The sequence below is a fragment of the Thamnophis elegans genome, chromosome 10, assembly GCF_009769535.1.
Source record: "Thamnophis elegans isolate rThaEle1 chromosome 10, rThaEle1.pri, whole genome shotgun sequence".
NCBI classification, from domain to species: Eukaryota; Metazoa; Chordata; class Lepidosauria; order Squamata; family Colubridae; genus Thamnophis; species Thamnophis elegans.
The window spans coordinates 52,429,298-52,446,432 of record NC_045550.1 but is presented as its reverse complement, the minus strand read 5'-3'; positions in this window follow the sequence as shown (position 1 = coordinate 52,446,432).

Sequence of the window (17,135 nt, the reverse complement as noted above, 5' to 3'; positions counted from 1 at the left end):
ATAAATGGGGACAGTGGGACAGGGACGGTAGCAGAGGTGGGTTCCTACCAGTTCGCACCTATTCGGTAGAACCGGTTCGTCAAATCTACCGAACCGGTTAGAAGAGGTTCCACCAGTGGACCCGGAAAGCAGGCCACACCTACAGAAGAGGTTCCAAATTTTTTTGAAACCCACCACTGGTCCTTGGATATGATTATTCTACACTATCATGCTCATATTTATAAAACTCAGTGCCTCTGTGAAAGGTAAGGATGACTACTGCATTTGTGGTGCAATCAGAACATTGCGTGTGTTGAAGTTGTTTTAACGCAAACCAAAGATGCCTTTTAAAAACAAGTTTACATCATATTCTTATGCATACCAGTGTTTTGTGTGAGGTAATTTAAGGTGGTTCTGACAAGTGTTGTCGGCATCTTCATATCCGGTCACATGGGTGGCAAGCCACTCCACAAAGGAGGCCACACCCATAGAGTAGGTTCGAACGATTTTTGAAATCCACCACTGGATGGTAGTCACGCTTGGTGTTCTTATGCATGCCTCCTTAGGGGCCTCTTAAGAAATGTATAAGGTCCACAGTAGACAGCTTAAGGTAAAAGGTATGGGGGTTAGAGGAACTAACAACAGGATCAGTGTTCCAGACATTTACTACTATATTGCTGTGGTCGTATTTCCTGCAATCAAGATTAGAACGGATTACATTTAGTTTGTATCTATTGATAGCCCTTGTGTTATTGCGGCTGAAGTTAAAGTAGTCGCTAACAGGTAGGACGTTATGGCAGATAATTTTGTGTCCTAAGCTTAGGTCAGAATGTAGATGGTTATCCAGGCATAAAATTTCAAGCCTGGTGGTATAAGGATTTTTTTTGCAAGCAGAGGAATTGACTACTCTTCTTGTAAAATACCTCTAGACCCTTTCTAACGTTTTATTGTCTGGAATTAAAGTATGCAACGAATGTTCTACTCCTAATATGGGAAAAAGTTAAAGCAAAAAAATTACATGAAAATACCAGTCTGGATTTCTACAATGGAAGCTTTGATACATCCAAATGTGGTAAATTTGGAAAAAAAAAATTGTAATGTCTAAAGATACTTTAAATGAGAAGGGGAACTGAAACAGGAATGGCAGAATCAAGGGGTAGACCTAACATGGTGGCCACACTTGCAAATATAATCAAGATATGAAAAAGAAAAAAATAGAGCATTATGTTAAAAATGTAGTGATAATGGATAAAGTTAGATAAATAATTGATAATGATAACAATGTATACACATGTATTGGTTTGATAAGAGGAAATTTGGTATAAATTTTAAATGGTGAAAAAAGGGGAAAAAGTAAGTTAAATTTAGTCAAACTATTGTTAAATAAATGACTGATAATGATAATGATAATAATTTGTATTGACATGATAAAAGGGAAATTAGATATAAATTGTAAACAATGATTAAGAAAAGAGGTCTAAAATTTTTGTTATTAAACATAATTAATTCTTATTTTGAATGTGTTATAAAGGTATAATGTGGTTGGATGATATTGAAAATAGATATGGGAATGCCATTATGTGGTTTTGTTTTAAATTTTGGAATGTTTGTTATAAAGGGACATTAAAACAACTATAGTCATATGAAGGAGGAGGTATGATGATAGCAATATATATAAATATATTTGACGTAAAATATATAACTTGATATGAATCATAGGTGATGACTGTGGAAGGGATGCACGAAAGTTTTTTGTAACCAATTGACACACTTTCTATAATTTGTAATGGAAGATGATTTTAAGGTGTTTGTGTTTATTCAAAAATAAAAAAAATAAAAAAAGATACGAAAAAGATGTAAAACATACAAGGTTTCTATTAAAAAAAAAGACATGAAAACATAATAAATAATTTAGCTTTTCTATGTTTAAAATGGATTCTTTCCACTTTGGAACTGCCCCAAGAACATGATGTCAATGAATGAAGTAGGGCCAGATGACCATGCGTGTTAATCAATCATGCTTAAAAGGCATTAAGAAAGAATACTGTGCCTTTTCCCATGAGGATGAACTGAGGAATTTTTTTAAAAAATATAATACTAATGGTGTTTATTATATAGCTAGATTAAAGCCTTCAGCCCATTTACGTAGTTGCTGATGTTGCCATGGAGGAAAATAAATCCAGAGCTGCAAAGACAGAATAACAGTTGAAATGTGGAACAAAATAAACCTGAACACAGGGAAGCTCAACAGGGTGAAAGATGAAATGAATCAACAAAAAAATGACATCTTAGGCATCAGCCAGTTGGAAAAGACTGAAATCAGACACTAAGAAGATCACACTGTGTATGAAGGTGGGCTGCTACGGGTTCACCCAGGTTCGGGAGAACCCATATGGCCAGTTCAGAGAACCTCCAAATCCCACCCTGGCTGTCCATGCCCACCCCACCCCACCTCTTCCGCCCCTCCCAGGCGTCTCCATGTGGCCCATTTTGGATGCGAGGTAAATGCAGGGACCATGCGGAGGTTCAAGGAGGGGGGAAAAACAGGCCTCCTGGAAGTTCTGGAAGGCTGGAAATGGGCCTGTTTTCAGACAGCCTCCGAGCCCAGGGAAGAACAGTTTTCACCCTCCCAGAGGCTCGAAGAAAGACTGGGAAAGGTCGAAAACGGTCTCGCCCCTCTGTGGTACAGAGCCCGAGTAGGCCACACCCATCATGACCACACCCGACCCAGCAACTGGCAGAGAACCCGTTGCTAACATTTTTGAAGCCCACCCCTGACTGTGTATCTTAATAAGTGGTCATCAATAATTTAAACTCTTAGTGCCACGTATATAGAATCTCTTAAGGACAATCTGAACCCTAACCGTGGTTTTTCACTCTTATATTGCCACTCTAACAAAATCTATACAGTTGTTCCTGCTGGTCATTCTGTTTTCCTCCTTCCCCCTTCCCCAGTATTAGAAGGTCCTCTCCAGGAATCTTGATTTCCACATAAGATATCTAGACATACTCTAACATAGTAGAGTAATTCAAGCATTCCTTTATCCCTTTACTGTGTTGATTGCTGATGCATTTTTTTTTTTGTTTTGCTTCGTTTTCTTGGCTGTCCATGGCATTCTCAGAAGTTCTCCAATACCACATTCAAAAGTGTCAATACTTTTTCAATCCCACCTTTTCAACTTCATTCTTTGCTTCCATAGATTGTTGCAATGAATATCATTGCTTGTGTTAGATGCATCACAACCAGAGGTGGTATTCAGCAGATTCTGACCAGTTCTGGAGAACCGGTAGTGGAAATTTGAGTAGTTCGGAGAACCGGTAAACACCACTTCTGACCTGACCCTGCCTCCATCTATTCTCTGCCTCCCAGTCCCAGATGATCAGGAGGAATGTGGATTTTCAGTAACCTTCCCTGGAGTGGGGAGGGAAATGGAGATTTTACAGTATCTTTCCCCTGCCATGTCCACCAAGCCATGCCCATAGAACCGGTAGTAAATTTTTTTTGCATCCCATCACTGATCATGACATATGAATCTTTTCCAAGGCCTTCATGGCAGCTCTACCAAGTGCTAATCTGTAGTGGATGGCTTGCTTGTTCACTTGCTTGTTTGTCCCTTTATTCATTATTGATGAAGGTTGATCTTGAAAGGCAGAAGCTATCTACCCATTTTTGATGTCTTCATTATCAATTCTAGGGCAGGTTATTGGATCTGTTGTCATTAGGTAACCTTCCTTATATTTAACCCCCCCCCCCATTTTTTTTTCATTAGGCTCCTTGACTTTTGTTACTTGAGTTTTGCAGATCCTTGGCATTTTCAGCTGTTAGTGTCATCAGCATTCCACAAATTATTGCAGTCCTTTCCTCCCGTTTTAAAACTATGCTTATTTTCTTCCAAACCAGCTTTCCTTAATAATATTCAACATACAGCTGAAATAAATAAGAGGATAAAATACAGCCTTGTCTCAATCCTTTGCCAACTTGGAGCCAGTCTTTTTCATTATGTAGTTCCCAACTTGGGTGTAGTTTTTTTTTCTCTTGAGGACAATAAGATTGGGGGGGGGTATCCATCTTTTCTAAGCATATTCTAGAGCCGTGATGGCAAACCTATGGCACATGTGCCACAGGTGGCATGCGGAGCCATATCTGCCAGCCTGCCATCTGCTCCAGTGTACATGTGCATGCTTGCCAGCTAATTTTTTGGCCATCCGAGGGCCGGGGGGAAGTCGAGTTTTTTGCCCTCCCCAGACTCCAGAAAAGCCACCAGAGCCTGGGGAGGGCAAAAAAAGAGCCCAACGGCCAACCAGAGGTTTGGAAATGATCCATTTCCAGCTTCCGGAGGGTCTCCCAAGGGCCAGAGGAGGTCGTTTTCACTCTCCCCAGGCTTCAGGAAAAACCTGGGGAGGGGTGAAAAATGGGCTCAACAGAGCAACAGGAGGAAATTAACGCATGACCCACATGGAAAGGGGCATTGAATTGTGGATGTGGGCCACACATGTACCCACTATCGTGCACACACGCACAATTTTGGCACACTTTTACAAAAAGGTTCACCATCACTGTTCTAGAGTTTAATATTGTCACAATTCAAGGCCTTTCTATAACCAATGAAGCACATACTGACTTCTTTTTGGTATTTTTTAACTTTCCTAATTATTCAGCATGCATCAGAAATAATGTCTCAAGTTCCTCTGGCTTTTCTAAAGCCATCTTGAGCATCTAGCATCTTTTGTTCCATACCGGGCTTCTATCTGCCTCGCAGAGTCCTATGCATGATTTTCCTTGGCTTGTAATATTAAGGACATTGTGTAATAGTTTGTATGTTCTATGGAGTCTCTTCCAATCCGTTAGAAATGCAAGCTTGTAGCAGTCCTCGAAGGGAAAAGTCAAAGGAGGGATGTTGCAAATGGTCCCATTTCAACTGATGAAAGAGAGGTTAAAGATTTCAGTTCGAAGGAACTGAAACGAATCTGACAGTGGAAAAATTCTCCATAAAAAGACAATCAAACAGACAAGCAACTCCAGTGGATGAGCTATTCTGAACTATTAGAACTCTGAACAGTTTTCAAGCCCTCACAAATAACACCGGTTGATAATTACCTCTACCTGCTAATGCATGTATGGAGAATGTATTGTACAGTACAGGATAACTATATTACCACAGACTTTGACCATTTTAAAGAGGTGGGTGTTCTCACGGAATTCATGGAAAGGGAAAGAGAAATACCAAAAATCAGTCATTTAAAGTTCAAATTATGCTGATGGAGAGCAAGGGTGTCAAACTCAATTTGATTGAGGGCCGCATCAGGGTTGTGTTGACGTTGAGAGGCCGGGTGGGCATGGCCAGGGTGGGAATGGTCAGCTTAATGTCATTCGGGTTTGGGTGTCTTTGGTGGCCCTAGTGCTCTGCCAGCAAAAACTGGCTTCCAAGCTCCATTATCTCCGGCTGAGATAACTTCCTGCAACCCTTTGCCAGGAAAAAAGAAGCCCGGAAGAGCCGCATGTGGCCTTCTCCCACGTTCCATTTTTGCTGGCAAACCCCACAGGCCAGCACCAGCTCCTGGGCCTTGAGTTTGACACCCCTGGTTTAGAGGATCATAATCTGAGTTATCTAGAAGATGTTCTCTTGGAATGATACAATACAATAGCAGAGTTGGAAGGGACCTTGGAGGTCTTCTAGTCCAACCCCCTGCCTAGGCAGGAAACCCTATACCATTTCAGACAAATGGCTATCCAACATCTTCTTAAGACTTCCAGTGTTGGAGCATTCACAACTTCTGGAGGCAAGCTGTTCCACTGATTAATTGTTTCTAACTGTCAGGAAATTTCTCCTCAGTTCTAAGTTTCTTCTCTCCTTGATTAGTTTCCACCATTGTTCTTGTTCTACCCTCAGGTGCCTTGGAAAATCGTTGACTCCCTCTTCTTTGTGGTAACCCCTGAGATATTGGAACACTGCTATCATGTGTCCCCTAGTCCTTCTTTCTATTAAACTAGACATACCCAGTTCCTGCAACCGTTCTTCATATGTTTTTAGTCTCCAGACCCCCTAATCATCTTTGTTGCTCTTCTCTGCACTCTTTCTAGAGTCTCCAGACCTTTTTATATTGTTTACATGAGATGGTTTGCAGCATTTAAAAAAAAAACTAATAATGTTATATGCGATAGAAGTATGGTGGTTTGAATCACAACTTTAATATCTATATCTAGTGCCTTTCATTATAGTTCGTTACAATTGAAAACCATTTCTTCAGTATAGAAAAAACCAGGAGTATCGCTAAAATGAAATTTATTAAACCACTCGATGAAAATCAGAAAGGAAATGGCTTAGCATGAATGACCTTAATTCTATATACATTAATTCTCAAAGCATGAGAAGTAAACAAGTCAGTACAGTGATGCAAATATAATTTAAGAAGTATGATAGATATTTGGTGAGATGAGACTCTGGATTGAAATACAATAGTTGACTCATACAATTAGTTCAGAAGGAAAAGAAGCAATAGATGGGGGAATAGATTGCATAACATCCATTCCTTCTCAGAACACCCAAATAAAGAAATTGGCAAAACAGTGGATTAAAATAAGCAGACGAACAAATAAAACCAATACACTTCTCCATGTCTATTTTTGCCCCCATTATCCAAGGAGAAGCTGTGAATGATGCATTCTGAAGGGAAAACTGGATCTTTCAAATATGCATGAAATAGTAGAGCTATAAAATTTTCCTCACTTGGTAAGGAGAGGAGCAGTGGTGGGATTCAGCCAGTCCGCACCTATTCGGGAGAACCAGTTCTTAACTTTCTAAGAGGTCCAGAGAACCGGTTGTTGGAAGAAATGTTCTTTTGGTTTTTTTTCCACTTTACAGGGCTAATCCTGTAAGGAAGGCAGGAAGGAAACATTCTGGTGTTGTTTCTAGCTTAATCTTTATTGCCGTGCTTACAGAAACTGCCTCTCTGGTTAACCCTTATTACACTGTAACAGCTAAGGCAAAGTGCCCATTGATCTGAGTAATGTTGAGTTGGCCATACCCACACAGTCACATGACCACTAAGCCCTGCCTACCCACCTGGTCATTAGGACGGAGAACCAGTTGTTAAATTATTTGAATCCCACACTGGAGAGGAGGATGAAAGAGAGAGAAAAAGGAGGAGAGAGGGTAGGAAGAGGAAGAGCAGGAGTAGGAGAAAGGTAAGGGAAGAAGGAAGGGGAAGGAGAGGAGGAAGGAAGAAAGTAGAGAAGGGAGAAAAGAAAGGGAAAACAAGGAGGTGTTGCAAAAGGAGGAAGGGATGGTAAATAAAGCAACCCAAAATGTACATTTTAACTTATTAAATGAAACAATAAATGTAGAAAATTGATAAATGTAAAGAAGAATAACATTTATGTGAATGTATACTTAAAATGTTAAGAGAGTAAAAAAATAAAAAATTCTTTGAGAAAAATTTTTCCCCTCACTTGTAGATATTGATATTGAGAAATGAACTCTGCCAAATCTTTCTAGGAAAGTCCTGACTTGTCTGCTGCCAGATGACTTATTAAAGGGCAAGGAAGGTTTAGAAGACCTTCTATTCTTGAGTGTTCCCAATACAGAAATTAAGATGAGGAATGAGAAGTAACAAGTAGATTGGTGGGAAAATGATAGCGCAATGCTGACTTGTTTAATTATAATGAAAACTAAAGCAGCATGCAGTCAAATGCGTATCTTGGACTTCAAAAAAAGAAGGTATTAATGAACTCCAGCATCTGTTCATGATAAGTCAGATAGCACAGGAGGAGAAGTAGGACAGCATAGAGAACTCCAATGTACTCCTGATAAATAGGATAACATTAAATGAGAAACTAATGAGAAGAGGGAAAAAATGTCGATATAATGTCAGAAAAACGAAAGCTCAGAATGCTTAGTAAGGTTGGTGAAAGGTGTTGATGAATACGAAAAGAGTTTCTCTAGATACAAATTAAAAGGAAGAGAAAAACAGTCAATGAAGATGGAAACAGTGCAATCTGCAAGGGAATACAAACCTGACTATACTTGACACCTATGAACTAAATGTCTATAAATGTAAATTTTTGTATGGAAAAGTGTAGTGGCCTAGCAGGAGCTGTTGGAGCTACCACCAGACTCCAACAGCGAGGAGCCCTATGAGTTGGCTCTGGAAGATGTGGAGGACCCTGGACAGGGTTCCAATTCCAAGCAGGGTGCAGAGAGGCTGGTTGGCCACCAGGAGGCGCCTGAGGCCAGGAGCAGCGGTGAGAGCCAAAGGGAGCGTGCTCCCAAAGTCAAGGCCTTGGAGCAGTGGGGAGGAGACAAGGGAGTTGATCCTGGATGCCTGGTAATGGAGGGCTAATAGGGCGTAAAGAACAGTTATGCAGTTACAGGAGATAATTGGACTCAGCTGGTGGTAATTAGGCTCCTCTCAAGACTATAAAAGGAATGGCTTTCCACAAGCTCGTCGCAGGAATCAACGTATTTACTAGAGCTGGAGAAGCTATCGTGGCTATCTTGGCAGGCTGGATTGCTGCCAAAGTCAGTCTGTGCTGGATTGCTGCCAAGGTCTATTCTGTATGTTAATAAATCCTTGAAGTATCTTTGTCTCGGCATGCTTTGGTGTATGAAGAGGGAGGTCAGAACAGAAAAGTATAATAAAACATGGAATCATTACATAAAATAAGGTAAAGGTTCTCCTTGCACCTATGTGCTAGTAATTCCCAACTCTAGGGGGCGATGTTCAAAGCCGAAGAGCCAGCACTGTCCGAAGATGTCTCCATGACCATGTGCCCGGCATGACTAAATGCTGAAGGCGCACGGAATGCTGTTACTTTCCCATTAGTGGTGGGATTGGCTTGGTGGGCGTGGCAGGGAAAGTATACTGTAAAATTCCCACCCCACTCCAGGGGAAGGATATGCAAAATCCCCAATTCCTCCTGATAAGCCTGGACTTGGGAGGCAAAGAATAGATGGGGATGGGGCCAGACCGAGCTGGTATTTACTGGTTCTCTGAACTACTCAAAATTTCTGCTACCGGTTCTCCAGAACTGGTCAGAACCTGCTGAATACCAAAGGTGGTACCTATTTTTTTTACTTGCATTTGTACATGCTTTCAAACTGCTAGGTTGGTAGAAGCAGGGACAGTAACTGGAGCTCACTCCAACAAGCTCAGCGTCTTAGCCACTGAGCCACCGTGTCCCTTCTTATATATTTTTTTAAATATAAAATACAGTAGGTTAAAAAGAACTGTAGCTATAAAATGTGTGTATATGTATATGTATATGTATATGTATATGTGTATGTATGTATGTATGTATGTATGTATATATGTGTATATATATATATATATATATATATATATATATATATATATATATATATATATGTGTGTGGTGTGTGTGTGTGTGTGTGTGTGTGTGTGTGTGTTTTATTTGTGCTGATGAATAAATAAAGGGAGACTAGTATAGATCTATTTCAAGCTATTGGCAAATAAAAAACACATATATAACAAAGGCAACAGTAAAAATATTGGGTTTCTGTCATGATGGACTCTTGTGACGAGCCGATTGACAGATAATGGAAGCAGTTAGCTTCCTCCCATAATTGGGGCTTACCAGGGGTTGTGACTCACTCTCTCTCTCTCTCTCTCCCTCCCTCCCTCCCTCCCTCTCTCTCTCTCTCTCTCTCTCTCTCTCTCTCTCTCTATATATATATATATATATATATATATATATATATATATGTGTGTGTGTGTGTGTGTGTGTGTGTGTGTGTGTGTGTGTGTGTTTCTTTTTGTGCTGATAAATAAATAAAGAGAGACTAGTATAGATCTATTTCAAGCTATTTAGCTCTCATCAGCTAGCCATACTCTTACTGGGATTCGAACCTGTGCTGTATTGCATCTTAGGCAAACGTCTTAGCCATCAAGCCACAGGTCTCCTCCTTATCAGCTGAATAAGGGGTAGCTTACCAGGGGTTGTGACGCTAATATATACCTTCTTCCCTGGCTTCAGCTGATAAGGAGGAGACCTGTGTCTTGATGGCTAAGACGTTTGCCTAAGATGCAATACAGCACAGGTTCGAATCCCAGTAAGAGTATGGCTAGCTGATGAGAGCTAAATAGCTTGAAATAGATCTATACTAGTCTCTCTTTATTTATTTATCAGCACAAAAAGAAACACAAATATAACAAAGGCAACAGTAAAAATATTGGGTTTCTGTCATGATGGACTCTTGTGACGAGCCGATTGACAGATGTTTGAAGCAGTTAGCTTCCTCCCATAATTGGGGCTTACCAGGGGTTGTGACGCACATATATATATATATATATATATATATATATATATATATATATATATATATATATATATATATATATATATATGAATAATATTTATATATGCAGATGACCTTCAACTTCTGGTTCATTTAGTGACCATTCAATGCTGAAATAATTGACTTATGACCATTTTTCACACTTATGACCATTGCCACATATCCATAGTCATGTGAACAAAATTTAGGTGCTTGGCAATTGCTTCATATTTATGATGGTTGCATGTGATCACCTTTTGCAACCTTCTGACAAGCAAAGTCAATGGGAAAGCCTGATTCACTTAACAACTGTGTCAACAAAGGTCATAAAATGGGGCAAAACTCACTTAACAACTCACTTAAATTTTGGGCTCAATTTTGACATTAAGTTTAGGACTACCTATAGATACACAGAATTGTAACTGTAAATTGCTGTAATGATATAAAATGAGGACCCAGATTGTTGGGGGCAATATGCTGACTCTCTGTAAACCGCTTAGAGAGGGCTGAAAGCCCTATGAAGCGGTATATAAGTCTACTGCTATTGCTATTGCTATATTATGCCCTATTTCTTTTCTTTTTTCTTGCTATCTTTTCTCATCTTTTAATACTTTCAATGCATAGTGTTACTATGTACTTGCATTATAATTATCTTTGCTTTCTTTATCTGGTTTTTAAAAGTGGAGACAAAAACAGTGAAAATGGCAATTAGTGTCACAAAAACGTGCTGCCTCTTTGTAGGTATGTGTAACAGTGAAACATGTAGAAAAAAGAGACAGAGCTTTAATTGTGTTGCTGTGATGCCAGCGGATAAGTTTCAATCTTTCCCTTCTCTCCTGCCTCTACCCCCCCCAACCCCGCTACAGATGCCACTGGATAGACAATGTTGTCTTTTTCAACAAAAAAGGATATGCTCCACCAAGAAATGTTGAAGAATGGGACTGAAGAAGTTTAAATTAGAAGGATCAGAGAATAATTCTTCTTTGAATACATTTAACTTTCCAAGATCAGATGGATTTCACTGTAGTGTTCTGAGGGAAATGGCTGAACTTTTATACAACAGAACTGTCAACAAACTGGATGACTGGATGAATTAAAAAATGTATTGTAATCATAAAGACGATCCATGGAACTGTAGATCAGTAACAGAGTTGGAAGGGACCTTGGAGGTCTTCTAGTCCAACCCCCTGCCCAAGCAGCAGACCAGAGGTGGGTTCCTACCAGTTTGCACCTATTCGGTAGAACTGGTTCATCAAATCTACCGGACCGGTTAGAAGAGGTTCCACCAGTGGACCCGGAAAGCAGGCCACACTTACAGAAGACGTTCCAAACCTACCACTGCTAAAGGGTTAGGGGTGCAAGAATCTTGTAACTTGACAGCTTTAAGACTTGCATGCTTCAATGCCAGAGTTCCTGAGCGAATGTGACTGGAGGAGGAATTCTGGGAGTTGAAGTCCACAAGTCTTAAAAATGTCAGGTTTGAAGACCCCTAGTTTTTTTTTCTAAAGGGTTAGTGGTGCAAGGATCTTGTAACTTGATAGCTTTAAGACTTGCATGCTTCAATGCCAGAAATGCCTTTCTGAATAGCTACTTGGACCTACCTAAGTACTAATTCATAATTTCATATCCGGTCACATGGGTGGCAAGCCACTCCCATCCAGTCACATGGGTGGCAAGCCACTCCCACAAAGGAGGCAACACCCACAGAGTAGGTTTGAACAATTTTTGTAGCCCACCACTGCAGCAGACCCTATACCGTTTCAGATGAATCGCCTTTCCCGTCTCTTTTTAAAAGCATCCAGTAATAAGAGTATCCACAACTTCTAAAGGCAACCTTTCCACTGGTTTATTGTTCTAATTATCAAGAAAGTTCTCCTTATTTCCAGTTTGCTTCTCTCCTTGATTAATTTTCATCCATTGCTTTTTGTCCTGATTTCTGGTGCTTTGGAAAATAGATTGACCCCTTCATCTTTGTGATAACCCCTCAAATATTGGAACACTGGTATATCACTGCTGGTCCTTCTTTTCACTAGGGTAGACCTACCCAATTCAAGCAACTGTTCTTCATATATTTTAGCTCCAGTCCCTAAGCATCTTTGTTGCTCTTTTCTGCACTCTTTCCAGAATCTCAACATCTTTTTGATAGAGTGGTGACCAAAACTGCTTGCAATATTTCAAGTGTGGTCTTACTTAGACCTTATAAAGTGGTACTAACACTTCAAATCAGTCTGGTACTGATTACAGCACCTGTGATTATTTGGCAAGACTTCCTAATGTTTTCAACAAATCTTCCTTATCTGTAGTGCTGGGCATTGGTGAACTTGCCTAAATGGTTCATTCCTGCCTGTTGAGTGACACCTGATATCCACTTAATCTTATCTCAGTGTCTTTGGTAAGATAGCTTCATTGATTGATAAAATGTTGCATCTAGGTTTAACAAAAATAGATTGCATGACGTTTTGATTAGGAAGGTAATTAAATGTGTGCTGGTGGCATGACAAGTGGATATATATACTTGGCATGAAATACCACACTCAAAGAATGTCATCAATAGTTTTTCATCAAAATGGAGTTAGGTGTTTAATTGGATGCCTCCAGCTTCCGTCTTGGGTTTTCTACTCATCAATGTTTTTATTTATGACTTGATTGAAACAGTGAAGTGACTGCGTAGTCAATAGAATATCTATTTTAGAAGATGATATCCTGTAAAACGGAACTAAAAATTAGAAATGAAAACTTACAGAAAAAGGTTGAAAGGAAAGAGTTTCTAACTTCTAGGAAGTAAAAAAATCCACTTCATTCTGCTTTGGTCTTCTCCTCACTGGATATCTTCAAACAGAAGTCAGACAGACATCTGTCAAGAGATCCTTAATTTGGTATCCTGCACCAGGCAGAGTGAACAAAACATCTCTTTCCAACTTTATGGTTTTAAAACTGGCAGAAAAATGGGTTAGATTGAATCCACAGAACATATATTTCTCATAATAATGCAGAGAACAGTAACATGGGCCGTGGTGAATTTCATTTTTTTCCCTACTGGTCCTGTGGGCATGGCTTGGTGGGCATGGCAGGGGCCAAGGCTACTGCAAAATCTCCATTCCCACCCCACTCTGGGGCTAGTCAGAGGTGGTATTTGCCGTTTCTCCAAACTACTCAAATTTCTGCTGCCGGTTCTCCAGAACATGTCAGAACTTGCTGAATTTTATCCCTGAACATGGGCCACTAATTTGACTCAATATAAAATAGTTTCCTATTTTACTGATCTATAATGATACTAATAATTACATCATTAACACCGTTATATGCAAACTAGAACTCTTGTTCCTTTGTTCATCGATATTAATATGTATGTGTAGAAACACTAATAAGCTTCAAAGGAACCTTATTTTCCCTGGAACCGAATTTGGAAGAAGTTCAAGTAAATTTTAAGAACTATTTAATGTACCTTTGTGTACTCATATAATTTTAGGTTTTGTGGATGCTCAGATGATGTTCTAGCATTGCTAATATTAGTGTTACATTGTAGGTTATTGGAAATCCAAAGAGATCCTTATGTCTTTAGAAGTATTCAAGAATGAAAACAAGATTTTTTTTTTAATGTTAAGTATGACATTTATTTATATATATGGATATTCAGAGCTGTAAGAGTTCAGAGCTATACATATTAAACCAGTGAATAAATCTCATAAAGTCCAAATAAACAATGCATTTTAAAATTCTAAGAAAATTACAACTATTTGCCAGAACATTTATTATTATTGGAACTACCTTGTCTGGTTTTTAAGGTTTAATGGTGTAACGTTTTCTGTATTTTTTATTGCTATTTAGTGATCAACCATTAAGTCTTTGCACCTCATATATGTCAACTTTTATTAAATATAACTGAGAAGAAAGGAAGTCATAAACGAATTTGAAGTATCCATTACATTTCAACACTAAAAAAATATTGTTGCTTGAAATACATATAAAGGGAAAATGTATTGTAATTGTATTGTAATAGCCATAAAACAAAGTAAAACAAGAGCTTAAAAAGTCAGTGCAACTTTAAATGAAGATCAGAATACATTTTAGAGGCATTGAAATTCACTGTAAGCCTCACAGAGTGACTTTTTAAAATGAGATGGCAAATTTAATAAATGATTAAATAAAGACATCCTAGAAAAGAAGATTGTGAAATATACTTCTTGAATTTTGTCTGAAGGCATTGTATAGGCTAGGAGAATTATGTGTAGGGACATGGTGATGAGTGCAGTTTTAAAATTAGAGGAAGAAAGATAAATAACTCTGCTACATTGATAACACTGTTCTGAGAGCTGAAAATGCAGAGGATTTGCAAGTTTTAGTAATAAAAATCAGAGAGCACAATGAAAAAAAATGGGACTAAGTTTAAATGTAAAGAAGATCAAGCTAATGGCAACAGATGCATGAACCAGCCTTGGAGCTGACAATGAAGATACTAAGGTGTAGGTAGTTTCTGCCATTTAGGATCAACTGACTAGAATAAAGAAACATGCAGTTAAGAAATACACCACAAAAGCACGATAGAGTAGTTATGAAGGCCTTGGAAAAGATACTTGCATGCTGTGTTGTATTTATACCTACAAAGATCAGTATTCCATACACAATGATATTTCCTATGAGATTCTATGGAAATAAAAGTTGGATTTTGAAGAACCAAGATAGAAACAGAATTGACACTTTTGAATTCTGGTTTGGGGAAGATTACGAGGAATTAAAAAGGGATGCAGAAAATTAACAAATGGACCATTGTACAACTCAAGCCAAAGTCTTACTCAAAGCACAAATAACCAAGATCAAATTATTCTAGTTTAGACATGTTATGCAAAGGTCTAGTCCTCTGGAGGAAGTTCTAATTTGGGGGGAAATGGAAGGGAAGAGAAGAAGTGGACAACCAGCAGTGAAGTGGATGAATTTACATTGATAATGAATGCATTGTTGGAATACCTGAAAGAGCAGGCTGGGAGATAATCAATATATGTGGTCACTAATCGAAGCTTGAGGGCACATAATCAATTCATACATGAGTTGGCAATTCATATGTCATTACCAGAGGAAATATTCATCACAAGGAAAGAGGAAATAAGTGAGCATTTGTGCATAATTTATGCCTCTGGATGTCCACCAAATAGTTAACACAAATATAAAGCTTATATTGAGTCTATTCTTTTCCAAGTAAACTTATTTTGTGATGAGTGTATGAGAGTTGACATAAAAAAGGAGAAACCTTACGAAGTTTATTTGCCCTGCATCCGAGGTTCAACGGACTTGAAATTTGGATCCTTCCTTGCCCAGTTCATTGGTTCAGAGGGCAATCTTTCGGTATGCTTTTTCCATGAATATTTTTTTTTAAAAAAAAGAGTTTTAGAAACACAACTTTGTTTTTCCTCTAGAAAATTCTCCCAGGAAACCAAGTAAAGCATAAATCAATTTAGAGAAAATAAAACATCAGACAACTTTAGAGCTCAGCTGGACTATTGATCTCCATAAGATGAAGAAGTAGGCACAGCTTTCTGCTAAAATAACCTGAGCTGATATGTGAGATTCTGCTAATTAAAAAAGAAATAGTAAAGTTTTGTCAATAAATTCACATTGCTTTTAAAGAAGTGAGAGATCATTACCCAACTACATAACATCATCAGTGTTCATCAGCTCATCATCAATCAGCAAGAAAACAACCAACTGCAGAAAGCACCAAGGACCCCTTCATTTCAAACCTGAACTATAAATATTCTCCTTTATTGTTATAGCAATACTCATATAAGAATAGCAGTACTCATATAAGAATTTTTGGAATCTACATGGTAAAATTGCAGGATTAGGACAATATGTTTATGTTCAACTAAGAAAGTTCCCAAACTTGGAGAAATCCTATTGTCAAGGTTCCAAATAGCATTTCCATGAAATAAGAGTCCAAGGCTAGAGATTCCTCAAAACTCCAATTTATTAGAAGAGCCATGTTGGCACATCTGGGAAAATCCAAATCTGAAAGCTTCCAGGTTTTCCCCACTCAGTTAAAAGTTCAAGACCCTGCCCCAGCACCCATATGTTCATCACATGGTCCAAAGTCACTGTCCCAAAAGAACATGTCTCTGATTAACACCTCTCAAGGTGCCGGGGAAGATGACCTTGACTCTCTGAGAAAGAATGCTTTTTTACTACGAAACTCCCATGCTCCATACAATCCCCCCTCCCATTTTCCCACAATAGAAAATGTGACAGGTTTTAAAGGCCAATGTAAAGATGGCCTCCAATGTAAAGGCCAATGTAAATTTAAAGGCCAATATAAAGATGGCCTGAGATAGGCAGCCTGACACCTACCTATCTCAGTTTCTTTGCCTCTGGTTCTATTTCATTCCCTTTGACATTTACAGTCATCATGGTGGAAAAAAAATTATCTTGGGACCCAGAATAGTGCTAATTGTTATCAGCTTTGTCCTCTGAATTCATTCTTGGATGTAATAAATTAGGAAATGTATCTAATAAGTTCATATTTGCCCATCAATTTTTTTGGCAGAGCGTATGTTGAAGATGTATTAAATATGCACCTGAAGATACAAAGTATAAGGTTGTTAACAAGTCTGGGTTTCATGTAGGAACCCTGGTTAAAAGACCAGATTTGGCTACACACACATTTGCACACAAAGTTATATCTTGGCACATGTATATTTTTGAGGGCAGACTCCGAAGCGAATAACCCCCCTTTTTTTTAACTATGTGGTATGCAAATTAGCATTTGTGCTCTTTCTGTTTCTCCATTCAAAATCACTTAGTACATATAATGGGCTAGCATTTTATTCATATTTCTTTTGAATAACTCATCTAGGGACTATTAAAAACCCT